The 27,074-nt window shown below is 37.7% G+C and overlaps 1 protein-coding gene across 1 annotated transcript in view; it reads left to right on the forward strand.

The window, feature by feature from the left end:
* LOC309641384 (uncharacterized protein) overlaps positions 1–22,579 on the forward strand; it is a 49,376-nt gene extending 26,797 nt beyond the window's left edge. The window contains exon 4 of the mRNA XM_082421352.1: positions 765–22,579. The gene's annotated coding sequence lies outside the window, so the exon portion shown is untranslated. The remainder of the gene's footprint in view (positions 1–764) is intronic.
* Positions 22,580–27,074: the final 4,495 nt, after the last annotated feature.

The following is a 27,074-nucleotide window of genomic DNA, read 5'->3' on the forward strand; positions in this document are numbered from 1 at the left end:
GAGATATTGCCAAGTCCAAAGCACTTGGCCTTCTTCACATCAAGCGCATTCAAGTTTGCCCTGTTCAATCAACAGTACCCAGGGAACAAAGACAGTTTACCTCATTGAAAATGTTTTAAACTTTATGTGGACTTTTTGTAGGAAAAAAAAAAAAACTAGTTGAGGATCATTTGCGCTGAGGTCATAGCATGCACATAGAACACTGTGAACAGGACTTCCCTGGTGGCACAGTGGTTAAGAATCCGCCTGCCAATGCAGGGGACACGGGTTCGAGCCCTGGTCCGGGAAGATCCCACATGCTGTGCAGCAACTAAGCCCGTGCGCCACAACTACTGAGCCCACGTGCCACAACTACTGAACCCACGTGCCACAACTACTGAACCCCGCAAGCTCTAGGGCCCATGCTCTGCAACAATAGAAGCCACTGCAATGAGAAGCCTGCACACTGCAACGAAGAGTAGCCCCCGCTCGCCACAACTAGAGAAACCCTGCACACAGCAATGGAGACCCAATGCAACCAAAAAAAAAAAGAACACTGTGAACATTTCTCTAGTAAAACAAATCTGTTGTGTTGTATATTTCCACTTATATTTTTTGCTTTAAATGGAGGAAGCATACAACTGATTGGGATATTCAGAAAGGAAATAACATTCTTTCCTATCTCTTTTCCCATGTGACTTTGTAGAGGTTAAAAAAAGTAGATTGTGGCTTGTGGTCCATTATGACCATAAAGCTTATTTGGTCATTTGATTACTCCTTTGTAGGATTCTGTTACCAGAAGAAGTGGGGAGAGTGAATGTGATGGGCAGACAAAAATACAATCATGCTGGACAAGTGATAAAAGCTGTTAGAGTGAAGTAGAAAATGTGTGGAACTTACCCCAGTGATACTGGCAATCTGAGCAGGAGCTGCCCTCCAAGATGAGAGTTTAGATTGTGTCTGGAGAGGAATGCTATGTAGAAGGTGTGAACTCAGAATCACATAGCCCAGAGAGGGTTTCATAATGAAAGAACACATTATGCAGGAAAGGGAGCTAAGGTTATAACCTGGAAAAAATCAGATATTGCCTTAAGCCACAGAGACTCAATTGGAAGTATAAATATGGTAATGCATATGATAAAGACAGTTAAGTGAGGGATGAGGGGATGAAGGGTCAAGGTCAGGGATTTTTGTATATGGCTTCTTGAATTTTGCGTATGTGGTAGAGAATATTTCTTTTAAATGTGGGTCCTAGCTTGTTTCATGATAGTGGAAAATAATTCTTAAACAAGTTGAAAAGAACCAAATTAGATAAATTTCTCATTTCAAGGAAGTACAAAGCACTGAGATAGAAATTCCCTTCCATAGACACCCCACTGCCTGGGCGAGAAGCATGAAGCCAGCAAGGAGGCCACGAGTGGGCGAGTGTGATGGTATTTTGGCGGCGAGAGCTCCTTGAGCATTCACTCTTTCCTTGTTATACCAAGTGCCAACACTATCCATGGTTTTTAAATGTGCTGCTTCCCAACAGAGTGGAGACATGCAATAAAACTTTATTGGATGAATGTATGATTGGTACTATTATTTCCCTTTTCCCCCTTCAAATACAAGCAAAGCCTGAACGTCCAACCTTCCCTCTCTCTAACCACTGTGAAGGAACCAAGCCTAGAAACAGAATCAAACCTAAGGTGTTCCTTTTAGTATTTTCCACAAGCTAAATAAACTTTAACCTATTCAACTTGCTAATGTCTAGACCCAGTGTATTCTCTTAATTATATTCCTTTTCAGGGCCAACAGGACCAGTTACTAAGGTATAAGAAGGAGCATGTATAGTTAACCAACTTGAATCAGAGACAGGGATACAGAACCCAGCTACTAATCATGGGTCAAGGGCTTATTGTGGCAGAGACTGAGTTGGTATTCACCAAATCTATTTTCTCTTCTCCCTGAAACATTTTTCAGTCTTGTTTGCAATTAAATGTGATTATGTTTTAGCTAATAGAATGTGAACAAAAGTGATATGTGCAAATTTTAGATCTGCTCAATAACCTTCCATCCCTCCATAGCATACAATCTTTGTTTTCTTTTCTATTCCCCTGGCTTAGTGATAATAAGCATGGTGACCTGGGATGCCACAGTTTGAAGATAACAGCATCGCAAGATAAAGGAAGTCCCAAATCTTCACTTGGAGGAGAGCCACCTGCCTATCAGATGTCTGTTTTGGACTTTATATGAGTAAGAAATAAACATCTTTTGTATTATGCCACTGAGTGACATGCTGGTGTCTATCTGCTGTAGCAACTAGCATCACCTAACTGATTCCTATACACATGAAGAAAGAATCATGGAAATTAGAGCTGGAAAGGGCCTTAGAAATCATCAAATCCAACTCTCTCAATATTCAGAAGTGTGGCCCAGAGAGGTAAAATGTTTCCCCAAGACTAATGAGCTAGTGCTAGAATCCATGTGTTATTTATTAATCAGGATGAACTGTAAGTGTACTAAACAAAAAATCGTAATGTATTGGCTCACATAACTGAAAAACTCATGGGTAGGGCTTCATCCAGAGGCTGAGACAATATCATCAGGATTTGGCCTTGCCCTCTTTCTCTGCTGTTCCTTCCACTGGGTGAGCTCTGTTCTTAGGAAGACTCTCCACTTCTGGGAGTAAAATGTCTGCTGGCAGCTCCAAGATACAACCCCAAAAGAATGAGAGTTTTTCTTTACTGCACTTTAAACAAAAATCCTGGAATAATTGCTTCTGATTGACGTAGCCCTGTCGTATGCCCATCTCAGGACCAAATGCTGCAGCCACCAACCTAGATGACTTGCTAGGTGGCATCGACCCCACTCATAAGGTCTAGAAAAGCCAGAGGTCAGTGTTCTTACCTTACATAACTAGATGCACCATCTCTTCCTCACAAGAGCATTGACCATGCATTTACTCATTGTACATTTGCAGTATGCCAGGCTCTGTGCAGGATGCTATAATGGATAACAAGAGAAACAAGACACAGGTCCTTCACTCAAAGAACTATCAATCTTGTGTGTTTGATAAAACATATACACAAATAATTACCTGGCCATCAAGCAACCATACGAGCAAGCTATCAATCATAACCAGGATATGCTTAGAGTTTATGATGGCAATTTCCTACCATGGGACAACATGTTTGTTAAAGTCCACAATCAGTGCCACTAAAAAGAGGAGAAACAGTTGAACTAGGGAATTAAAGAAAGGCCAATTGAAACATACTTGGGGAAAATAGAATAAAGCTGGTTTTCCCTTGTAATTCCAAATTCCAACTTTAGTTACTAAAACAAAAGCCCAATTTATCAAAAGTAGTTTAAACAAGATAGAAGTGTATTTCTCTCTCATAGAACATTTTAACAATAAATGATAATAAGGCAGCTTCCTAGTGTGAAAGGTCTAAATTCCTTCTATCTCCATCATTCCTTATGGCGCTCTCTCCTCGTGCTTGAAGATGGATTGCCAACACATCTCCTCCATCAGCTTTCGGCAGGCAGGAAGAGGGAAAGGTTCAAGGGAAAGACATGCTTTTTGCTTCTAAAGGTACAACCCAGAAGTCGCAAACATTACTTCTGCTCATATCCCATTGACTACAAGGGAGACTGGGAAATAGCTTTTGTAGCTGAGAGTTCTAATAAGGGACAAAGAGAATGGGCACTAAGGGACGGCTAACAATCATGCTACACAGAAGAAATAATGATTTAATCTATCCATGAATGATTAGGCAGAACTTGTAGGTATTATTTAGTCAACTTCTATTATAGGAAACCAAGATTCAGAGAGGTTGAATGATTTAGCTAAGGTCACACAGCAAATTATTGAGGGAGCCAGGACACAAATTGGTGTTAGTTGACTTCAGATGGTAAACCGTTGTTATCACCCTGTGCTGCCTGTATTTTATTTTTATTATTTTTTAAAATACATGCACTTTTTTTTTCTTTTTAATGCTTCTAGTACTCTTTTTTGTTAAATTAATTAATTAATTTATTTATTTTTGGCTGCGTTGAGTCTTCGTTGCTGCGTGCGGGCTTTCTCTAGTTGTGGCGAGCGGGGGCTACTCTTCGTTGCAGTGCGTGGGCTTCTCATTGCTGTGGCTTCTCTTGTTGCGGAGCACGGGCTCCAGGTGCCCGGGCTTCAGTAGTTGTGGCTTGTGGGCTCTAGAGTACAGGCTCAGTAGTTGTGGCTCACGGGCTTAGTTGCTCCATGGCATGTGGGATCTTCCCGGACCAGGGCTCGAACCCGTGTCCCCTGCATTGGCAGGCGGATTCTTAACCACTGCACCACCAGGGAAGTCCTGTACTGCCTTTAAAAGTGCTTTGTCACATAAAGTTGTAAAAAAGAAAGTAGTAGTGTAAGATGTCAATGAGAGCTTTTATAAGAAATGTCAAAAGGCAGAAATACTGATTTTTTTCATTGCATAGTTGACAGAGCTTATATAGATTTTAAGATATTTGGTTGTGTTATTTAATGCAAATTAATATGCAGTCATAAGAATTAAAGTATCACAGAAGTGGTTAAAAGTAAAAATCTTCCCGGGCATGACCGCTGTTAACAATTTGTGCAGAGATCTTCTCAGGTAGATTTTCAAAGGTTCTTGTGTCTATTCCCAAAGTGATGAGACTCCCAGCAATATTTTTTTAAGTAGGATCAAAGCAAAAAGGCAAGTAGATCAGCAGAACAATTCCCAGTCACTGCAAAGTGGGGTGATTCTTTGGTTAGGAAACTTCGGAGGCACCTGGGGTCAGGCCACAGAGAAGTAAAGAGCCAGTATAAGAGGTGGGCACACCTGCAGTTGTCATCTTGCCAACACCAGGACTAGTTGCTTGGCATCAATTCCTCCCTCCATCTCCATAACCCAGCACTCCATCCAAGCTGATATTATCCCTGAGGACACTGCCTTCCTTCCTCCCCAAAGACTGGCTTCCACAGCCACATTCACCTGGTGGAAAATATTAAGTGTAGGGGCAAAGGGAGAGGGAGAGCATGAGTTTTTTGTGTGATTTTCTGACCATTCAGAATGACAGCCCAGAACTGTATTCTCGTTCATTCTGTCTGTCCAAGAGATAGTGTGTGCGGAAAGGCAGAGAGCTCAGCTCAAGGCCTTGTGCCACTATTTACCATACATGTGCCTTGTAACAAGTCACTTAGCTCTCTGAGCCTAAATTTCTTCATGGTGACCAGGGACAATTAATCTTACCGGGTTGAGAAAATTAGTGAGATGCCGTATATGAATGCTGTTGTAACTCTAAGCCTTTGTGGAAGAGAGGTTTAAGGCCCTGCTGTCAATGGGCTACACTACCTTCTTTCTTGATTCAAGTAATTTCTGATATTAAAAAGAGTAAACATGTTCATATACCATTAAAATTTGTGTTGAAAAACCCACAAGTTCTAATTTATAAAAATATTTTGAGAAACAGGACATAACAACAAAAATATTAGACCAAAATCTAATATTCATAATTCTTTAGGGACTTAGCAAGCCCCAGGTTATAGGTTTGAAGTGCCCTGGATATTTTTAGCATTAATTAAAAGATTCTTCTTAATGAATAGGCAGTAGTTCTGTAACATTATTCGTAATCTCAGAACTAGATCAGAGGGGCTAGTCCTTTTATTTTTCTTTTTGTTGTGACTTCTATTACTTCCTTTTTTAGGTCTAAACTTCATATGAAGATTCTCTGGGCCATTACTATGCTGGCAACAAGGGAATGGATTGAGGAAGCCTAACAGGTAGGGGTGATAGCCAGCAGGTACCATTAATTCAGGCTAAAAGTGGTGGTTTAAGGCTGGCCTTTCTTCTGATTAATACCTGAACCAGTGCTAACAGGGACCTTTTCATTAAAGAAGCAAATGTCAGTTTGAAAATCAACTCATTCTTGAGGAGAGTAGAGTAAACTTAAAGCATCTTTACTTTGTTTGGGCAGAAAGGTTTAAATCAAAGGCAGATATGTTTTTCAACTCCCCAAACAAATGTCATTTACAGGTTGACTGAATTGCATAGACTTGCCCTTGAGTTTTGGTCCTGTTTTAAACATAGTTTGGGGTCGCTTATAAAATAAGCAAACAAATGAATCAACCTCCTCCACTGCTCCCCTCCCTGCAAAGAAACCCAATAAACAAAATCAGTGGTGTCAGGAATGCACTAACCCTTTTTGCTCATAGACATAGCAGCATGTGTCTTTCTTCCCAAGATCCATTTTCAACCAAGAATACAAGCAAGTGCATACTCCTAATCCTTGCCATTCCCTTGAAGATATTCCTGAATCTACATTTTCTGTTTAAATCTGAAAAGCTCTAAATAGAGATTTTATATATATATAAATATATTGAGATATATATATATCTCAACCCCAAAGTGTTTGAAGACAGCAATTTGTGAATTGGTATATCTGTTTTCCTTCTTTATTTCTTTCTCTCTTTTGAAACATTTTAAGCTAGTGACTAATAAAACTAAGATTTTCCAGCTTTTCAACCAAAGATTAGAAACCCTACCCATTTCCTGGCCTCTGATAATTTTGCTTCCATTTATAGGACACAAAGAAAAGACAGCATGGGGAAATCAGTTAATTCAGAAATTACTTCTCTGTCAGTTGTGCATATTGAAATCAGATATATAGACATATAGAAACAAAATTATGAGGAAAACAAGAGATTCAGAGAACTCAATCATTTCTATTATGACTGAATCAAAACAATTATTTAAGCCACTATATCCATCAAGTCTAAGCATAGCTTATATAAATGAAGAATAAAGTTTGAATTACTCCAAACTATCAGGTTATTCTATTGATACTTTTCTACAATACACTGAAATATTCACTTGCTGTATTTTAGATTTGAGATTGTGGGTGATCAATTGATTTCTTTTTTCTTCAAAAAAATTTTGACTCACATATACTACCAAATTGGTGTTACTTTTTAAATTAGAAAAGTGAATAAAATATTATAGTCAATTTTTATCATTAGAATACTCTTCTGTTCTAAAATGTTGATTCCACTGCTTTTCAGAGTTTCAAAGAAATGTGAAAAGTAAGAATTAATAGTTGTTGATTTTGCTGTTGTCCTCTACTGTTCAATTAATCTTAGAATTTTTTTGATGGAATCTTTGTTGGCAAGATACCACAATTCTGAAGTCAGTGTACTCTCATAAAATTGAATATTTCTCTTATGTAATAAGTCTCAGGGAGGTAACAAAAGCCAAATTATTCAACCTAGAAAGAGCCTGAATCACCTCTAGTAGAAGCTAAAATTTATAATTTTGTTTAATTTTGCCTTATGCTTATTTTATGAACTTTAGTTTCACCTAAAGAAGAGTCAGGTACCTGATTCTGACCAGGAAATGAAACAAAGACTTAGGCACATTTGCCTTAAACAAAGTAAAGTTTTGAATTTCTGACAGTAATATAACTGTTAATATAATTTATTTTTTATATTTAGCAACCAGATAATTTCTAAAAAAGATTGACTAATGACTGACATTAGTCAGAGGAACTCTAATAGTCAATGAAAATTTCCCAAAAGGAAATATCACAACGGTCTTGCTTGGTTTAATTTATGAAATTGATTAATAAACCTGAAATACAAATTTGCCTCCATGACAAAGATGAGCAGTTTATTGTGACCTCTGAATATTAGCAGTCAATCCACAGCAACATTAGGCAAGGAACAGTTAAAACATGTTAGCTTTCAGCAATTTAATGTGTTCCCACTATTAAAATGATTATTTCAAACCAGTATCCCTTCTAAAGTTTCAATGTCTTAGGAAAAAAAAGCTTCTATTGACTATCTCAGCAAATTCAGATGTTTATGATTTTTTCCCAAATTGAGGTTAGGAGTTATTGGAAATTTTTTAGCAGTAAAGATAATAGGTATGACTGCAAATAAATCATTTTTGTGTATGTGTTGCATTTTTTACTAGAAATGAATTCCGTCTATGAAAAGCAGAACAGCCTGATATTTTAGAATACAGATCTGTGTCAGAATCTTGGAGTCAAATCTTGCCTCTGCCAATTACTAGTGGTAAAAATTTCAACAAGTTATATAACCCACCTGACACTCAGTTTCCTCATCTGTAAAATGGGAACATCTCATTGGAATGTTGTAATGATTGTACAAAATACAAAACTACAGTTTCTTATCCAAAACCCTAAGGCCTAATGTGTTTCAGAATTTAGATAGTATGTTTACAAAGGAAATATGGTGAACATACCGTATATTATGCAATACCCCCACTAGAGTCTGGGGTAGCACTCCAAAATCAAACATGTTGTGTTAGTCAGCTACTGCCTCAATAATTCCTCATAATAAAAAAGACCAAAACTCAATGGCTTACAAAAACAATCGTATGTATATGTTTTTTATTTATAGGTATGTGGGTCAGTTGGCATGACCACTTCAGCTTGTGGGTCACCTGAGCTCAGCTAGGATTGGCTGGGTTTGCTCTAGAAGGTAGCTTGGGGAGGCTCTTCTGCATTTCTTCTCATTCTTCTTGGATCAGCAATTTCCTGGGGCAGGCTTTTTCATGGTGAATCATAGGAAGGCCAGAGGCAAACCAAATTCAAACCTCACAAGCAGATTTAAAGCCCCTGCTCTCATCCCCTTCACTCCATTCCACTGGCCAAAGCAAGCCACATGGCCAAGTCCAGAGTTAGGGAAATACATTTCAGAATGAAGTAAGTGAATTATTTCTGTAAAATACTCAAATCTATCATACATATTAACATTTCTTCAGTAAAATATATGAATATACTCATATTAAGTGGGATAAACACTAATTATAAATAACCTCATTATAGTCTGGTTTTCAGAACTTTTTGAATTTTATATTTGTTACTAAGACATTGTGGATCAGTAATGTAGGCAAAGAAAGCACTTTTACAGTGCCTGATAATAGATAGTCTTCTTCTGTGCTCACAGATGATGTATAATCTTTATGGTACCTAGGGACTTAACTATTGAAAACTTTTCCCCATGTCATGCCAAACATATTAAAATGTATTTCTATCCCCTCTTGCATATATGAATAAAACTGAACTGTAACTAGTTAGATGGCATAATTCTAGATTGTAATGATGCCTAAACATTTATTAAATTTAATTAATTTATTTTAGTTTTCTTCTTGAAGGTTGAAACGAGTAATATGTCTTTAAATCTGAAATACTTACATGTAAACACAACGTAGAGCTTACTATGAGCCAGGCACTATTAAACTTCACATGTAGAGCTAATTTAATCCTTATAACCACTCTGTGAGTTAGGCACTATTGTTATCCTCAGTTTGATATCCCCAGATAAAGAAACTGGAGCATCTTAGATGCTCTAAAACCTAAATCAAGTTCACATACCTAGGAAGCTGCAGAATTGGGATTCAAATACAGGGGGGGCCCACTCTCTTCCCCTTTCTCTTAACCTTGTGCTAAGTGTTTTTGTAAACACAAAGAAGCTTAAGTTTTTCAACAGTGGACCAAGAATCCGTTGTGGATAAAGAAAAGTCCCTGTTTGCACATGAATCTAGGACTTCTCCAGCTATCTTTTAAGATTTGGGAGGTCTAGCTAGTCATTAGTTTACTTTTTGTCAATACCGTTTATCTGTGAGCTCCTGAAAGTCAGGAGGGCCATGTTCTATACCATTATATTTCCAGCGTCTGGCATAATGCCTGGCATATAATAGGCACCAAATATATATTTGTTGAACAAAATGAATGACCAAATGAGTAAGCTATACATAATTAATGCATTTTAAACATGGACCTTTAAGGTAATAGTGTGTATAATTTCCATCAAATCACGTGGTTTTTCCACTCATCCTTTTACTCTGCAATTCCTACTCCTGAGACTAAGAGCTGCATTAAGGATGGCCTTCCCTCTGCTCAAGGCAGGCAAAAGCTACTGCTGGTACCTGATTCCTAATGTTCTCCATGGCACCTTGGCTCTTTCAGATTTCATCTACTTCTTTCGTTGCTCTCACAGGGCCTAACAAAAGCTTCAGACCCATAGGAGGTCCATAAAATAATGCTTATTCAATGGGATTATAACATCAGTGAAGGCTGTAGATGATGCAAGCCAATTGTGAGAAGGCTTGGGGAGTTAAGCCCCAGGGATGTTCCTGCCATTCAGCTAGTGTATCTCATCCACTCCTACTCTGTAATCACTCTGCTTAAAGAACATCTGAACAATTTTCAGGTGGGTTAATTAAACTTCACATTTTCCATTTATTTACTAATTCATATTGCCATGTTTTTAACCAGAGTGAGATAGTTACTTAGACTTCAATAATATTCTCCTAAAATAAAGAAAACAAATCTTGGCAATAAAGTTATACTTAACATTTAAGGCCAGCTAATAATTAGTGACTATACCATTTATGTATTCCCTTAGTTATCTGAGAATCATGTTTCTAAGGGGATTTGAAGTAAAGCTATGGACTTGTATTTAGAGTGGAATATTGCCCAGTAACAGTGCTATCTACCATACATTTATCCCTAACCCTTTTGGCCTAGATTGTAATTAAAAGAGAGGGTTATTACAACAGCATGGTTATTACTTGTTTCATGTTACAGTAGGTTGGTTGATGTCTTCTTGAAAAATAAAGAACTCAACTTTAAGCTGAGGGATTTTTCTAAATACCCTGATGTCATTCTTGAGTGAACAAAATTATGATTTCTCAGGTTTCGAAAGAAGATGAAATAAATCCAAAGGTTCATGAAAGAAAAACCATAGAAAACAATACTGCTGAATTACTGGCAATTGAACCAGACAAAAGAGTCAAAATGAATTACATTTATTTTTAAAGCTAAATCATGAAGAAATAGCAAATCAAAAATAAATAAAACAAGAGAAATTTTTATGCTCACAAAGGAGATTTCTTAGCATTTTTCTGGGACTTCAAAGATTCTCACACACATGCACAATTGACAAAAATTTTCCATTGCTTTTTATTTTTATTTTTTATTTTTTCAAATTTATTTATTTATGTATTTTTGGCTGCGCTGGGTCTTCGTTGCTGTGTGCAGGCTTTCTCTAGTTGCTACAAGCCGGGACTACTCTTTGTTGCGGTGTGCGGGCTTCTCATTTCGGTGGCTTCTCTTGTTGCGAAGCATGGGCTCTAGGGTGCGTGGGCTTCAGTAGTTGTGGCATGCAGGCTCAGTAGTTGTGGCACACGGGCTTAGCTGCTCTGCAGCATGAGGGATTTTCCCAGACCAGAGCTTGAACCCACGTCCCCTGAATTGGCAGGCAGATTCTTAACCACTGTGCCACCAGGGAAGTCCTCCATTGCTTTTTAAAATTAACTATCTTATTACAATAGTAATATAGGCTCAATATTTTAAATATTAACAGAATAGAGAGGTATAGGTAAAACAAAATTTCCCTGCCTTCTATCCTTCCTACTTTGTAATCCCACTTTCTGGAGATAACTACTGGTAACATTTTCTTCCTTTTACAGCTGTTGAAAAGGTTTCACTTTTACTGTTTGTATTAGTTTGCTAGGGTTACCATAACACAATACCTCAGACTGGGGGTAAACAAGAGGAATGCATTTTCTCACAGTTCTGGAGGCCAGAATCCCAAGATTAAGGTGTTTGAAGGGTTGATTTCTTCTGAGGCCTCTCTCCTTGTGTCATACACAGCTGTTTCCTCCCTCTGTCTTCTTGCGGTCTTTCCTCTGTGCATCTCCATCTCTCTGAGTCCTAATCTCTTCTTCTTATGGGGACACCAGTCAGATTGGAGTAGGGCCACCCTAACAGCCTCATCTTAACCTAGTCACCTCTTTAAAAGCCGTATCTCCAAATACAGTCACATTCAGGGGATCTGGGGGTTAAGGTTTCTACATATGAATTTTGGGGAGACACAACTCAGCCCATAACACTATTAAAAGTAATACTACAACAAAACTGTGAAATTCCTGTACATATATCTTCAAAAACCTTTGCAAGTATATGAGTAGGATAAATTTCAACATGGAGGTCAAAGGATATGCTCATTAGTAATTTGGACAAATGATAAATTTCCTAAAATGGTTTATAATAATTTATACTATCAGCAATACATAGAAATTTCAATTTCCCTTTAGCCTTGAACTGACCTAATCTTTTAATTTTTAATTGAATAGAAAAAAAGTGACAATTTATTCCTGTTTTAATTTGTACAATTTAAAATATGAATATGGTTGGGTATCTTTTCATGTGTTAATTGTCTATTAAGATTTTTTTCCATGAACTCCCTTGCCCATTTTTTCTCTTGGGTTATTTATCTTTTATTTACTTATTTGTGAGAATTTCTTGTATATTAAGGATGCTTTTTCATATGTATTACAAATATTTTTTCCAATTTGTCCTTGTCTATATTTTTGCCCTTTTTTATTGCATAGTCTTAAAATTGATAAAAACTTAAAATATTAAGGTATAAATTTAGATATTAAATGTTCTTGAATAGCTTGAGAGGTTTGAAAAATGCTTTAGAAAAGCCTTTCCTATGCCAAAATCGTTTATATATTACTATTATCTCAAGTTCTCATCCAGGTATTTTATGGTTTCTTTTTTTCACATTTAAGTTTCTTTTTTCACATTTTAATATAGAAGGAGAAGAAGAATATTCAGCTTTATGTACTTCAGATGTTCAGCCATTCTCACCAACATTATTTATTCAACAATTCATATTTTCCTAATTTATTAAAGTTGGCTTTTATCACTTATTAAATTCTGAAAATTATTCAAGTTTATTTATGAATTCTCTCTTCTGTCTCATTGATCTGTGTGTCTAATCTAAGGTCAGGGAAATACAGTTTTAAATACTTTACTTGTTACTCTCCTCATGATTTTTCTCTTTTAGAATTTTTTCTTACATGTACATTTTTCACATGAATTTTAGCATCATTTAGTTCAAGCTTAAAAAAAAAAACCCAAAACCTTGTTCATATTTTTGATTGATTCAAAGATAACTGGTGTCTTTTTAAATATTGACTCCTCTATCCAAATTAAGGATATCTTTTCATTTATTTAACTCTTCTTTTAGGTACCTCAGAGGAATTTTTAATTTCTGTGCCTTTTTTGTGATATTAATTCCTAGAATCTCAATATTTCATAGTAATTGTGAATGAGACTTTCCTTTAATTCTACTTTCTGATAGTTAATCATTAAGGTAAAGTAACTGTCTTTTATATTAAATTTGTGATTAACCATATTAATGAATTTTTATTGCTCTAAATAATTTTTATTTGAATTGTTTGTAATTTTTAGGTTTATAATTATATCAATTACAAATTATTGTAAGTTTGTTTCCTTTTTGCTTCTTTTTTAATTCTCTTGTCCAGTTGCACTGGCTAGCATTTCCAAAATAAATATCAAATAATAGTGGTGACTTTTCAATTTTACATTGTACTGAAGGAATTGGCCGTTAACTATAAGGTAAGAAAACAAAATAAAGTTGTAATGTTTGGAAAGGAAGAAGTAAAATTGTCATTATTTGTACATGACATGATTGTTCATGTAAAAATTCAAAAGAATCTACAAATAAATTATAAAAATAACTTAATTTTGCAAGGTCACTGGATAGAAGGTCAATATAGAAATAGATACCAAACTAGAAAATAAAAATTTTTAAATTACCATTTATAACAGCACCAAAAAATCCAATATTTAGGAATAGAGCTAACAAAAGAAGTGTAAGACCTCTTCCCTTAAAATGAAAATATGACTGAGAGAATCTAAAGAAGACTCAAATCATTAGAAGAGACCCCATGATTATTGATTGGAAAACTTAGTATAATAAGATGTCAATTCTTGCCAAATTGGTTCAATGCAATACTCGTCAAAACCCAGCAAGTTCTATTGTGGAAATTGACAAGATGATTCTAAAATTTATTTGAAGTTCATAGAACTTAGGAGAGCCAAGGCAATTTTGAAGAAGAACTAATCTGGTAAACTTAATGTATATCAAGTTTTAGCATAAAGCTTTAATAATTAAAATGGTCTAGTGTTACCACAAATTGAGATAAATAGACAAATGGCAGAGAATACAGATCCCAGAAGAAGACCTGCACAAATATATTTACCTGATTAGCTGCATAGCAACTACTGCAATTCAGTGGGATAGAAGTGGTGCTGGATCAATTGGCTAGACATACAGAAAAATTAATTTCAGGTGAATCATAATCTTTTACATGAAAATAAAACAATCGAGCTTCTAGGAGAAAACACAGGAGAATATCTTCATGACCTTGGAGTTAGACAAGGTTCTAAAAATGGAACATCAAGACAAACTGTAAAAGGAAAGATTGAAACATTGAACCTAAGAATGTTAAGAATTAACATTAAGAATGTCTATTCATGAAAACATACCATTTAAAAAGAGGAAAGACAAGCCATAGACCAAGAGATGATATCTGCAATACAAATCCTGAAGAAGGGTCTGTATCAAGAATATACAAAGAACTGCAAAAATCAACCAATTTAAAAATGGAAAGAAGACTTGAACAGACATTTCACAAAAGAGGATATCAGATGACCAAAAGTCAACAGCATTAGTCAGCAGGGAAATACAAATTAAAACTCCAAAGATATACTCAATCCCACCAGAAAGGCTAAAATTAAAGAGCTGATAATGCTAAGTGTTTATGAAGATGTGGAACAACTGGAGCTTACATTGCCAGTATATGTTGGCACACCTACTTTGGAAAATTATTCTACAGTATCTATTAACATTGAATACACCCATATATCTATAGCCTAGCAATTCCACTTTTGCTATATACCTAGCAGAAAGGAATGATTATGTCCACCAAAAGACATATATAAGAATGCTTACAGCAGCTTTATCATAACAGTCAAAAACTGGAAGCAACTCAAATATTGCATAAATTGGAACATATTTACACAATAAAATGAAATAAAATACTGCTACATGCAATAACATGAATGGATCTCACAAACATCATTTGGGGGGAAAAACAGCAGTCAAAAAGATAACAAACCCATATTATGAGGTCCTGAAACAGGAAAAAACATCAATGGTGATAAAGATGAAAAGGGATTAGCATTGTTGGATTGATTGACTGGAAGAGAGCACAGAAGAACCTTCTGAGATGAAGGAAATGTTCTATACCTTGATCTAGGCAGTATCTTATATATGTATTTTCTACAGCTGAATTATGTCCTCCTTCAAAGTCATATGTTAAAGTCCCACCCCCCAGTACCTAAGAATGTAACTATATTTGAAGATAAGGTCTTTAAAGAGGTGATTAAGTTAAAAGAGACGTTTGGTAGGGGCCCTAATCCAATATGACTGATGTTTTTATGAGAAGAGGAGGGGACATCAGGGGTACAAACACACAGAGCAAAGATCATATGAAGAGACAGTAAGAGAGTGGCCATATTCAAGCCAGGAGAGAAGTCTCAGAGAAATGCAACTCTGCCAGCACTTTAATGTTATATTTACAGCCTCCAGAACTGTGAGAAAATAAATTTGTTACTTAAGTCACCCAGTCTGTGGTATTTTGTTATGGCATCTCTAGCAAACAAATACAGTATTCATTTGTAGAAATTCATCAATGCGTATACCTATGATTTATGTAGTTTACTGTATGTAAGTTATATATACATCAATCTAAATTAAAAAAACAAAGTTTCCTTCTGGCAGACAACCTAACTTATCCCAAACACATCAGTCCTACTCATCATCGGAAACCTGTATCATAATTTATCCAGGATTTTCTGCAGAGCTCATCACTCTATCTGATTATCTTTAGCTCCACCTTAGCCTTTTCAGCTACAACATTTTGCTCTATTTTTCCATGACAAGAAGAGGAATGGGGGGAGAGTGTGGAATTAGCATGATCTTGTTATTTTGGACACTTCAGTGAGCTGCAATTTAGAGTCCCATTTCTAGGTCCATCAGTAACTTTTTGTGCAACCCTGGATTTCTGCCTTCCCTACCTTGTACTTCTGCTTTCCTGTATGGAAAATGGTGATAATTATAATTGGCCAGACCTCCAAGGTTGTGAAGATTACTAAGATAGTATCTTAAAATTGTACAGAATTGGTGCTATACAAACACAGAAGAAGTGTTATTATTCCCAGTCCAATAATAAACATGGTTTCAAATGATAGCTTTTAAAGATCTATAATCATAATGAGAACATCACGTCTCCACCCTTGTTATGTTCCTATTTCCCATGGCTATAGGTCTCCAAAGCAATATGGTGGAGACACAATGACACATTTTACTACCTCTTTTGTATGAGCTTTAGGAGTTACTGTTCTCTGATTTTAATATTGCCTATCTATCTATCTATATATTTTGCCTACTTGGAGAACACCTGCTCATTTTTAAAAACTCATCTAGAGTTATCTTTTTCTCTAAAGACTTATATGAACTCCTTTACTCACTCTTTGTTCTTGCTTCTCAATGCCCATGTTTCCTTATATGGTAATTCCATTAAAACAACAACTACTGCTACTACTACTAGCTACAGCTGCCCTTTACTTAGTGTTGCCATGTTCCAGGCAGTGATCAAAGTTCTTTATATATAGTAAAACTTAAAATCTTGATAGCAATCATATGATGTAGGCATAAGTAATTTAAGTGAATTTCCTAAGATCACACAGGAGGTATGTGGCAAAGCCAGGCTTTGAACAAGCTCTATCTTGTTCTAGAGTCTGTGTTTTTTTTTGTTTTTTGTTTTTTTTTTCTGGCCACACTGCAAGGCATCCGGGATTTTAGTTCCCTGACCAGGGACAGAACCTGTGCCCCCTGTGGTGGAAGCATGGAGTCTTAATCACTGGACCACCAGGGAAGTCCCTAGAGTCTGTTTTCTTAACCTCTTTGTAATTCTGCCTGTTATACTTCATTGTACTTGTTGGCTTTAATGTCCTTTTCATTTTCTAGATTTTTATTTTCTGAAGAGAAGAAACATTCTCTGGAGTATTTAGTGTCTTTCATACAGTAGGTATTCAATAAATGTTTGCTTAATATGTAGATGGTTGACTGAATAAAAGAGACCCTCACTCTCATACTGGAAAGGTACCTAAAAGTTTGTGTTAAATGATCTGAGAAATAGAAAATTCCAAGGAATTCTGAAACAAGCCTTTAAAAGAGTAAAAGTATACTCTTTTGCACTGAGTATTCATTTCAAGGTTTTTATGAGTTTCCAGTTTGAACTTTTATTCATTTTCTTTAAGTTTATCTGTATAGGTAATCAAGGAGAAAAATGACACCTACCTCACAGAGGGTGTTGTAAGGACTGAATGAAGTAATACATGTAATATATTCAGAGCAGTGCCTGGTACATAGAAAACCTTAAGGTATGCTACTATCACTGCTATTTGAATCAAAGGCAGAAGAGAGCATCTATTAAGTGCAAGGACTTTGGTGCTATACTGATTGGGTTCACAGCCCAGCTCCAGTGTTTATTAACTGTGTGATCCTGGGCAAATTACTAATCCTCTCTAAACCAAAGTTTCCCCAGTGTCTAAAATAGAATAATAGCATGTATCTCAAATGGTTGTTGTGAGGATAAAATGTTCTAAGGGATATGTATAAGAGTACACTTAGAACACTTAATCCTCACTACAACTATTTGAGGTATATATTTGTATTATACTCTAGCAGTTCTAAGTGTTATATATTTACACATTCTATCTATCTATCTATCTATCTATCTATCTATCTATCTATCTATCTATCTATCTATCTATCTATCTATCTATCTCCCTAACTATCTATCTCACTTCAGACAGGGTCTGTTATCTAGTAAGTATGATATGAGTATTTTGTGTTATTATAATGATGCATTATTTATGATGCCTGGCAGGTAATATTGTCAGTATCTGTTGACTACATTTACAAATGAGAAGTCTAGGATAATTTCTAGGTTTCCATTGGGTCTCTGGATAGCCAGCACTTTTAAACAGACAATGCAACAGGAAAAATACCACAAAATCATAGCTTGGTAACATTGCCTTAGGGGTCAACTAGTCTATCCCAATAATTATGTCACAAGGAGAAAGACATAAGCTAGACTGTGAATTATACACAGTGAAGTACAAAGAAGTGCCTTGGTGGGTCTGGGAACAAAAGGTAGTACAAAAGAACTAGATCTTAGAGTACTCAGTGGAATTTTGCTAGACAAGGGCTTAAGAAGTAGGCTTTATTTGTAGGCAGTAGGAAGATACCATAGAATTATATTCAGAAAGTGAGCAAAACTGATCTGTGTTTTACAACGATCATACTTGGAAACTGTGTGCAGACTGGATTATCTATAGTAAGAAACCAGAGATTGGAGAACTGATAAGGAAGGTCTTCAGTAGTCCCAATTTGGAGAGATAATGAGGGTCTGGAGTTGCAGAGAAGTGGGGAGGATGGAGATGAAAAGGTAGCTCATTATGAATAAGGAAGACAGAAGAATCTGGTCTGGATAGCTGATTGGATGTGGGGGTAATGAATCAAGGATTGCCTTGAGACATGTAACTTGGGTAATTGGTTGGAAAGTTGGGCTATTAAGTGAGATACGGAAGACACCTGGTTGGTTTGGAGATGCATGTAGGCAGAGATGTCTAGGAAGTGACATCTATAGACTCTATGAGTCTGTAGTTCAGTCAAGAGGTCAGGGTTGAAGATCCAGATTTGCCCACAGATTCTATGGGAAGAGATGAGGCAAAGGAAAGAATACTCAGGGATATTACCATTCAAGGAGTGGGCAGAGGAAATGAAGCTGGTGAAAGAGAGCGAAGGGGATGTTAGAGAAATAGGAAGAGAATCGAGAAAGCAAAGTTATTAAAGCTGAGGTAGGGAGAGCTTTTCCAAAAGGAGTGTTAAATTTCAGAGGCATCAAGTAGGATGAAGACCAAAGAGGTCACTGGTGATCTTTGTCAGATTAGAGAAGAGTAGAGTCAGTGGAATATTGGGTCTGGAATCTAGATCGTCTGCAGTAAGTCAGGGAGGGAATGGGAAATGAGGTTATAAATATGAACCGTTCTTTCCAGAAATTTGATTCACAGCCAAAAGAAAGAAGCCAGTGAAGATAATGGATTAAGGAGAATGCGAAGGATATATTTTACGATGGAGATTTGAGAGTAAGATTGAAGAAAGGTAGGAAAAAAGATCATTAAAGAAGCAAGTTGTAGAAGGTGATGGAAGGTAATTAATAATAATAGCTAACAATTATTGTTTGTATACCATGTGCTAAGTACTCTATCTAGGAAGTGCTTTCCACAGGCTAATTCATTTAATCCTTATTCTCACCCTGGAGGCAGGGGCTAAACAGAACCCACACTCTTAACCCTTAGGCTGTGCTGGCCAGCTGTCTAAAATAGGCCTAAGAGCATAAGTAAAGGTGGATATGCACCAGTAAAGTTGTATGCTTTGCCCAAGAGGGGGTTCATTGCTTCTTTGGAGATCAGGCATCGGAAAATATTGATGAGTTTGGAGGCTAAGAATGTTTATACCTGATGGCTCCTTCCCCCAGCTTCCTCAGTAAAATAGAACAACTGTTTTGAGAGGGAGGTGAAGAGGCAAAGATCAGGAAGAAAGATCTGGGAGAATCACTACAGAGCCTGGGTTTCTAATAGAATTAAATAAAAAGTCTTCTGAGTAAAACACAGTCCTTTTACCTTAAAAAAATGTGTGACTTAATAGAGTAGATATGACAAGTGCCCAAAGAACTACAATATCAGGTAACATGTGTGAAGGGACATAATAGACATAGATATTTGAGGGTTCACCCAAAGGAGATACTGTATCTGCTTATGAGGCAGGAGAATCAAAAAGTATCTCCAAGTATATCTGTGATACTGGAAAAATAGAGTTTCAGCAAGCAGTCCTAGAAGCTTAGTATCCCATTCTTTCCAACAGACAGCTCCACAGCTCCATAAGAGCAGGGTTGTTCCATGAGAGAGTTTTCAACAAGGATTGCAAGGAATTGGAGTTGATGGGAACAAAGCACGGGGGAAGGAAGAGTCTCTGAACAGGGAAGGATGGGAAGGCAAGGGTTGAGAGCACTGAACCTGTTTTCCAACTAAAAAATGTCAGCCACCTCTAAGATTATTCTCCTCTTCTTCCTCCCACTCTTCCTCTAGTTCCTCATTATTGAGTGCTTATCTAATGCCTGGTACTCTACTAAGCTCTCTATACATTGAATGTATTCAATCTTCTCCACAGCTTTTGTGGAGATGTGATCATCTCTACTTTACAGGTGACTTAGCTGAGGCTCTAAGAGGTCATGTTACTTGCCCAAGGAATTCCACCCACATCCGTTTCATCTTTATCCTTGCTTCTCACACTGCCTCCAATAATTATACAAACAGCACGTGGCATATAGGAGATATCCCATATATTAATAATGATGATAATAATAGTAATAATAATTATTAATGGATATATATCCAACAACACGTGGTGCTTTGGGGATATATCAAGATGTTAAAGTGAACAGAATCCAAGGTACATTTGTGGGAGTCATAGAAAAGGAAAAAATTTGTTTATTTATTTTTAGCAAATCCATTGAACTTAAAATCAGGCAGTTTTAAATACTTTACACAAATTATCCCATTTAATCTGCATAATGATCATACTTGGGGAGGGTATTATTATTCCCATTTTACAGGTGAAGGTACTGAGTGACAAAACAATTACCCTAACTGGCCCAGGCACACAACCAGTAATTGGCAAAGCAAGGATTCAGATCCCAGGTAATCTGGCCCCAGATCCGTGCTCTTCACTGCTACACTATGCTGACTCTGTGAAGGTTAAATGGAGCCAGAGTGTGGAGGACCTCGTACATCCAGCCAAGGAAGACACACCCCCTCTCAGAGCACATTCCCTTTCTCTTTCTCAGGTCAGAGTGTCTTCCATGCGTCTTACACCAGTGATTCTTTAGGGCTTACTATCTTGGCTAATAGAGCCATTGCATCACCAAGATCCTTGGACACACCTGAGATTATAAACTTTACGAGAGTAAGAGTATATCTGTCCTTCTTGTATTTGTATCCCAGCACTTGCCAGACACTTGGCAGATGGTAAAGGTATAATAAATCTTTATGAAATAAAAGAAAAAAAAGTATCATCAAATCATTCAGGCTTCAGGTATCAGATTTCCTAGAAAGGTAAGACATATATCAGAAGTAGGAATTTTTACCCATATAAATGATACAGTAAGATGAATAATATTTATGAAGCAACTTGAAACTTTGTGTAGAGACAACACAATATCAAACAAAAATGGTTTAGGACTCAATCTGCAGCTTAGCTAAGCCAAAATTAATTTTGTGCATTGAATGTCTTTTCCTAATGTATATTCTTCAAGGATGTTCTCAAAACACCGTGAAATCATGCTTAACAATTTCTTCCGTGAGTCATTTGACTTGAAAATTGATCTTCAACTTGGAAAAGCCTTAGTGGCAGATCCAAGCAAGGAAAGAATTGCAAAGATTTAAGGCTTTATTGGAGGGAGTTTGACCTGAGTGAGAGTAAGGTGCTGAAGAAAAAAAGAGTTGAGTGTATGAACTAAGTTGTAGCTGAAAAACACTAAAACAGGGCCTGTCTCAGAATTGGCAGGAAAAGGGGTTTCTGAATGATTGTCTACTGAGGGAAACATGGGAAAGCAGGAGTTAGGCCCCTCAGCCCAATGACAACATGATTTCTACTCACTTCCACAGCCTTATGGGGTTCTTTCTTTGATAAGTTCAAAGGGCATGGCTGACATAAAGGAGGTAAGAACCTAGGCTCTGAAGTGAGCTTTCTAAAGTAGGCTGCATGAGGGCAAGGCCTGTGTTGGGCTCACTGCTCTTCCCCAGGGTCTAGATCAGCCCCTGGCACTTAGAGGAGTTCAGTACATATTTGGTGATTGAATGAATGGAGTGTTGCATCTACTTTAGAATCTTAATTCCCCACGTTACTAGCTCTGTGGCCAAGGGAATGTTCATTAACTTCTCTGAACTGGCTTTCTCCCCTTTTAAAAATGATAAAAATAGTACCTACCTCAAAAGTTGTCACGTGCATTAATGGTACGTAAAGCATTTCACGGAGTGCTCGGTACATAGGAAGCAATATAAGTTCTTGTTGTTGTTGCTGTTATAATTATTGGTGTTATTATTAGGGGCTATTTGCTGCCATGTATCTGACATTTGGGGCATTACCTGCCCTCCCTCACTCCCAGTCATCGCAGTTTCCTTTGGCTAGTGGGAAGTAGAAATATGAAGTTCCTTGACTTTCACGTATTTTATTCTCATACAACCTTTACTTTCCCACATTACACATAGATGCCTGAAGCTGTTTTTATTGGAGGTTGTCCTTCATGCTGAGCTGCTTAGCGATGATTCTGAGCTAATTTACAATTAACATGGGGTAAGGACTGGGCTTTGGTCCAAGTCAGGGCCTATTCTCACCCCAGATGGTCTAGGGCTGACGTTAAGCCTGAGCCCCTCTTCTTGCCATTGGCCACCTGTGGGGGGCCTTCTTGAACCCCCGGACAGCCAGGGACTGGGACATGTTCATTTGTCATTCATTCATTCAGCAAAATTTGTGTGCTGACTCTGTGCCACAGTGTTGTGTGTTGTCCACATATCATAGGATCGCCCTCCAGGTCCTCCTCCCACTGCCACTCTCGGTGGGGAGGAGCAGATGGAAAGGAGCTTATGAGCATGACAGAGTACACGGTGAGGTGGGGAGGGAGGGCAGTCATGAGAGGATGGGGAGTGGGGGAAGCAGTCAGCTCAGACCCCATTAGGCTTATACAGGCTACGAAAACAGGCTAAGAGAAAAAGCCCTTTCCTCCACCTCTGCTCCAGGAACCCAGCATGTGTGACCTCTGAGGTTTAAACACTGGAGGCATGTCTGCTCTCTGCCGAAGCTTCTTTCAAGCCTGGGAAGCAGCAGGGTGCTGGCTGGCTACTTCAAGTTGTCAGTTGCCTCCCACCAGAGGCCTCTGGAAACCTATAAAGTTTCTTACCTGCCCTTCCGGGTTGCAACTTCAAAGAGACAATTTCATAAGAGACAATAATTAGGTGTTTCATAGTTCTTTGGGGTTTTTTTGTTTGTTTTTTTCTATCTGGGAACAGAAATCTCCTCCTTTATAGCATGCAAAATGTTTGTTGAGTGCCCACTTTGTGCCAGGCTCTGTGCTAGGCACTTTGTAACATTATTTTACTTAATGCTCACCACAAACTATGAGGTTATAGTATCACTTTTTTAAAAATTTTTTAAGAAATAAGAAAAATAAATATCAAAAAGGTAAGTAATTTTCTCAAGTTTATTTACACAATTAGTAAGACTTAAAGTTGGGCATGAATAAGCCTAATGTCTGAAATGTATGTGGAATGTAAAAGAAAAAGTGAAATGGAGAACTTCAGGGCAGGTGCTGATGTGTAAAAAGGGAGGAGTGGTGGGATATTTATTAATTAAACAAATTCATCTAAAGATCAGGTTGAAATACTGATCTTCCAAGCTCTGGGTTCTACATAGTTCCTACCCAAGGTTAGCCTGTGAAGGGAGGGGCTGGGAAAGGTCTTGTGTGTATACATGAAACAAGACAATGGGACTCAGAGAAAGAAGGGAAGGGTGGTTCCGTGTGGAAAAAAAATAAGCATTTTAAAAGAAACTGAATATATATATATATATATACATTCAGGGAGAGAGACAGAGAGAGGGAGAAAAGTGACACTGAATAATAGAGTGTGAACCCAAAATGCCTGCTCACATTCACAGGCACTAACTGTGAGAAAATACCAACAACGGAGGAGCTGCGGGGATGCCATTTATGGATAAAAGCTATTTATGAGAATGAGAAGCCTCAGAGTGAGACTATTACTCTTGTTAGGTCCCTCTGAGAAGTAAATTACGTGTTTGAGTAGGTAGGTGCAACTCTTTTGTATTTCTGTGTTACATTTACTGCGATGATAATAATGATATGCCACCCTTGGCTTCCAAAGGGGGCTTTCTCAACTTGAGGAACTGAGCCTCGCTCTGTGCAAGTTGCTGTGCTGGGGCTGTGAGAGACACAAAGGCTCAGGTCATATCTCCTTGTTTTTAAGGAGCTTGCCAGCCACGGGTGACAACACAGCACATATATAGATAGATGTGCAAACTTCAGCACAGGAAAATGTGCCAGAAAGGCATTTAGTCAGTGAACGCTATACAGGAATGGGGGTTGGGAGAGGGGGAGGAATTGCAGTGAATCCACCTTCAGTGAGATATTCATTTATTCATACGTTGGTTCATTCATTCATTCATCCATTCAATAAATATGCACTGCAATCTTTATGACCTTCCATATGCCAAACCCTTCAAATAAATCAATGGATAAATCAGGATCCCCAACTTAAAGTCTAGTGACATGGAGTTGGAATGATCAGCTTCAGTTGGCAGAGTTGGATTGCATCCTTGGATTATCTGTCTTTTGGACAATGTACCTAATGACTCCAGAAAAGTGTTTTACTGGTGATTGGGTGCAGTTTTTAGAATAGAATATCTATATTTAAGGTTCACTAAGTGTTGTTCAGAGTTCAATACCAGATGTTGGCCTTATTAGCCCTTTTGTCAAATAGTTAATCACCCAGACTGCTCCTAAAATATGCTTCCAAAAATAATTATAACATGATAAAATCTTAGAGCTGAGAAAGAACCAATTAGTGATCAGTTTTACTAGTCTTTTAACACAAGGTTTTTGTTTTCTTCTAAGGGTTCCTAAATATAATCATCGTTATCATCATCATCATCATCATATCTTGCAAGACTACCATGAGGTAGGTGCTGTTATGATCTCCATTTTACAGATGAGAAACCTGAGCCTCAGAGTGGGTAAATGACTGTGTAATGGTTTATGGTGATCACACACAGCAAGAGGCAGAGCTGGGCTCTAGGCTACACCCCAGATCCAGCGGACTCAAACACTCATGCTCTTTCCTACTCATCTGTGTTATTCCCTTGGGAAATACGGATCTGATAGTCACTTTTAATATTCATAAAGACATAATAGACATTGTGAATTTTTAAAAGCAGTTCATGGTGATGAATATTGCATGTTGTCTGCCCTACACTCAGTTTGGCAATATTGGTAATCTCAGGCAAGCTAGAAGCATTTATTAGCAATTAGAAATATCTCTTTTTAATAAAAATGGTTATATAAGTGCCTGTTCAAAATAGGGGATCATATTTGTGGGGAACCAGTATTTTATCCCAAGCCTCTGGTTTCCAGATGTGGACACTGGAACATAAGGAGTTAAGCCAGTTACTCTGCAGAGATGCATTTGGGAGCTACAGGGGATGGGGTGTGTTGTAGCAGTTGATAGAAAAATGAGTTGAGGACTCATTAATCTTAAATGAATAAACCAATGCAACTAGCCAAGAATATCTTATGGATCCAATTCAAACTTGAAGTGCATGGGACACCCATTTCTTTCTTCTTAAATAGTGAAATGTAATATCAAATGGAGAGTAAATCTTGATATTGAATCCTGTCAACCTTACTTTACAAATATCCCTTGATATTAAAAAAAGGAATTCTAACCCTAAGGCATTATTATTTAAATGTGTGGAAGTTGCCAGCTTGTTGAGATGAGAACACAGAATGTGGAGTTAACTAGCAGTAAGGTGAGAAGGACATTCTTACTTCTTTTTATGATGCTCTGGAACCAATACTGACAGGGAAAAAATAATGATGTAAGATTCTGAAAAGGTAAAGAAGGAATGCAAAAATAACCCACGCTGGTCTATCTATGTTTGGGTACCAAAGTGTTGACCGCTATTGTTCACAACAGTTCTGTCTATTTCTGACCATTTGCCATTTGAGCTGCTGTTCTTTAAAGTAAAGATGGTTAATCACTAGTCAGTGAATAACAGCTAGTCTGGGGCTCCTCCAGGTCAAGGGCAAGTGTCTTCACATCTTGCTATCCTCAAGTACTTAGAAAAGAAAGCTTGGGACAAGTTAAGGGCGCAATATGTGCCTATTGGTTAAAGGAAAGAATAAATAAATAGCAACTGTATCCCCAGAACTGTTAAAAACTGTTAGACTCCAAGGAGATGGAATTTTATATATGTATGGTTTGGCACCTGTCCTTAAGGAGTTCCTAGTCTAGTTGGAGATTAGAATCTAACACTTCTATTAAGTGTATCCTGCATGGCATCTTCTATAAGGGCACCGAGAAATCAGGAACAGAGTAGAGGAGGAGACAGGACTTGGGATATTCTCTTGTCATGAGGAGGGTGTAGGTGGAGGCGAGGGACAAGAAACCAGGTATGTAAGGGGTGGTGGGTGGTGGAAGCTGTGTATGTGTGCGAATAGGGTGTTACCAAACCAAGGGTCTGTTGGGCAATGTGAGTTATACTGGCCAAGTGGCTAGTTTATGTAACATGGAACAGCCAGCCAGGCCCAGGAATTTAGACTTGCTGGAGCAGGAAATCTCTAGAGTCCCACTTACCTTTCCCCCTGGAAGTTAAGCATAAATATAAATATATCCTTACAAAGAGAGGACAAACATTGTAACTTAATATGTGTTCCCTCTAAGGCAAATAAGGTCTCAGGCTTTTGAAATGCACACCGTGGGCTTGCTTTCACATTCACTTATTTATTCATTCCACAAAACTTTACAGAGGACCTACTAGAGCTAGAATTTTGTTAAGCACCACAGGGGGTACAAAGATGAAGAACACTCGGTCCCTATCCCCCAGGAGTTTACAGCTAAATGGTGGAGACAAACGTGTACACACAAGTCCTTGCAATAGAAGGTAAGAACGTAAACACAGGAATTGTAGGGGCTTAACGCCCGGAGATATTAAAAGGAGGTGGTTTCGAAAGTAAGAAAGATTTTTCAGGCGAGCTGGTTTTTAAATGAGGTTTAAAACTCCGATGGGGTAGAATATATTTTCTTTCAAGGCAAGAGCCAGGGTTAAGGCTCTGGAAACCTATGGAGTGGGGGGATAATGTGGTAATGAACAGTGGCCTGATCTGGCTGGAGCGCAGGGTTCCCCAAGGGGTGCAGTGGGGGGGATTTAGCTGGGTATTTGCCCAATAACGAGGCTGGGATCAGGCAGAAGGAAGCCCAGCTGAGACTTTATTCCGCATCTCCGTGCTTTGACTTAA

Source organism: Balaenoptera physalus, assembly GCF_965194825.1.
Source record: "Balaenoptera physalus genome assembly, chromosome: 1".
Classification (NCBI taxonomy): domain Eukaryota; kingdom Metazoa; phylum Chordata; class Mammalia; order Artiodactyla; family Balaenopteridae; genus Balaenoptera; species Balaenoptera physalus.